General features: G+C 50.8%; 2 non-coding genes across 2 annotated transcripts; both read left to right on the forward strand.

Moving 5' to 3' along the window:
• The first annotated feature begins 1072 nt into the window (after positions 1 to 1072).
• On the forward strand, positions 1073 to 1144 carry Trnae-cuc (transfer RNA glutamic acid (anticodon CUC)). Its single transcript has one exon. It is a non-coding gene; the product is annotated as a tRNA-Glu (tRNA).
• Positions 1145 to 1157: 13 nt separating this feature from the next.
• Trnav-aac (transfer RNA valine (anticodon AAC)) lies at positions 1158 to 1230 on the forward strand. Its single transcript has one exon. It is a non-coding gene; the product is annotated as a tRNA-Val (tRNA).
• The last annotated feature ends 1284 nt before the right edge of the window (positions 1231 to 2514 follow it).

The following is a 2514-nucleotide window of genomic DNA, read 5'->3' on the forward strand; positions in this document are numbered from 1 at the left end:
GTTGCGCCGTAAAAAAACTTACAGACTGGCTTTCTGTCGCTCTTCACAAAGTACTGACGGTAATTACTAAAGGTCAAGGACACAGAATCTACAATCTAGAGTGAGGGCTGATTGATAGTTGTTTTCCTTGTTGTAGCTTTAGGACAAACAGGTAAAGTCAGTCATTAGACTTCGAAGGTTCCCCCCCCCCACGCCCACTCTCTCTCTCCGTGTGTGTGTGTGTGTGAGTGTGTGTTCATCATACGCACAAAATAAATGCAAATCACGTGCTGAATTCATGTTCATAATTCTCTCTCTCTCTCTCTCGAGTTCAATCACCAAACACTGGCAGGCAGACAGAAACAGAAACACAGGAACAGACACACAGACACACACACACACACACACACACACACACACATATATATATATATAAATTATATAATTATAATATATATATACAGGCTGACTGCCAGTCTGACGACGATCAGTCCTTTTACTCTCTCTCTTTCACATCGTTGCTGCTGGGTTGTCTTTCTCCCTTTCTTCTTCCTTCTCTTCCTGTCTCCCCAATCTGTCTGTCTGTCGGTCTGTCTGTCTGTCTCCCCCCCTCTCTCTCTGTATCTGTATCGGTCTGTCTGTCTCTGTATTTGTCTCTCTCACTCGCTGTGTGTGTGTGTGTGTGTGTGTGTGTGTGTGTGTGTGCGTGCATGCGTGTGTCTGTGATTCAGCACGATTGTTTTTAGGAAAAAAGACATATGAGAGGGGGGTGGGGGGGTGCGTGTGTGTGTGGGCGTGTTTTTCACTTTATATCTACCATTATCTTCACAGTTATTTTTGGGACGTTTGACATCCCGTAATCGTGGTTTTTATTTTCATATTATATCTACATCACGGCATGCTGTCATTCTCCGGGAGTGACATCTAATCATAGTGATGACACAGCCGCAGCATTGGCAATAATGCTATACATACAGCATTCTATATCCAGGCCCCCACGCGAGGCAGAGGAGAGGAGAGGAGAGAAAAGCCGACAGAAGGACACTCGCCCCCACCACCCCCAACCTACAACCCTTCCTCACCTCTCAACATTTCCCAAGTGGTCTAGTGGTTAGGGTTTCGCGCTCTCACCGCGACGGCCGGGGTTCGATTCCCCGCTTGGGAAGACTTTTTTGCACGTTTCCGTAGTGTAGTGGTCATCACATCCGCCTAACACGCGGAAGGTCCTGGGTTCGAGCCCCAGCGGAAACAGTTTTTTTTAAGCGCGTTGGGTTACGCTGCTGGTCAGGCATCTGCTTGGCAGATGTGGTGTAGCGTATATGGATTTGTCCGAACGCAGTGACGCCTCCTTGAGCTACTGATACTGATACTCAACATTCACCGACCCGTCCACCCACCCACACAGACACAGGTACACACACACACACACACACACACACACACACACTACACACACACACACACACACACACACACAACCACTGGGAGATAGGAAAAGAGAGAAAAATGAGAGGCCTCTGAAAGCTCAGCCTCGTCCTCCCCCCCTCCCCCCGCCCCCCTCCCATTCCCCCGCGCACCCACCTTACCCTGAACCCTGAACCCTCACCCCCAACCTCAGATCCCCCACAGAGACCAAGGACTGTGTGGAACAGGGAGATAAATGCCGCCACGACACAGAACTCTCTCCTTTCCTGCCTGCTGGCCTCACACGGTCAGCCCTCATCCGGTCAGCCCTCATCCGGTCAGCCCTCATCCGGTCAGTGCCGTGGCTCAGACACCGCGATCCCCGCTTCAGACTGTACAGTCATCTGCTGCAAAGTACCATTCACCGTGTCTAAGGTGACGTCGGCTGCTGCTGCTGCTGGTGGTGTTTCCCCCCCCCCTCCCCTTTCATCATAGCTATCTCCTCCTCTTCCCTCCTCCTCCCCCTCCCTCTGCTCCTCTTCCTTCTCCTCCATCTTCTCCCTCTTCTTTCACTGCTTCACAATCCTCTGAACCAAAGTGCCATTCACCACGACAAAAGCTGCTGCTGCTGCTGTTTTTCCGTCATCATCGTCACCACCACCCCCTCCTTCTCCTCCTTCTCTTCCATCTTCTCCCCCTTCTTTGTTTCAGAATCCTCTGAACCGAAGTGCCATTCCCACGACAAAGGCTGTTGCTGTTTTTCCGTCATCATCGTCACCATCACCTCCACCTCCTCCTTCTCTTCCTCCTCCTCATCCATCTTCTCCCCCTTCTTTCACTGCTTCACAATCCTCTGAACCGAAGTGCCATTCACCACGACTAAGGCTGAAGCTGCTGTTGCTGTTTTTCCGTCATCATCGTCACCACCACCCCCTCCTGCTGTTGCTGTTTTTCCGTCATCATCATCACCACCACCCCTTCCTGCTGTTGCTGTTTTTTCCGTCATCATCGTCACCACCATCCCCTCCTGCTGTTGCTGTTTTTTCCGTCATCATCGTCACCATCACCTCCTCCTCCTCCTTCTTCTTCTTCTCCTCCTCCTCCATCTTCTTCCCCTTCTTTCAGTGTTTC

The sequence above is a fragment of the Babylonia areolata genome, chromosome 1 (genome assembly GCF_041734735.1).
Source record: "Babylonia areolata isolate BAREFJ2019XMU chromosome 1, ASM4173473v1, whole genome shotgun sequence".
NCBI classification, from domain to species: Eukaryota; Metazoa; Mollusca; class Gastropoda; order Neogastropoda; family Buccinidae; genus Babylonia; species Babylonia areolata.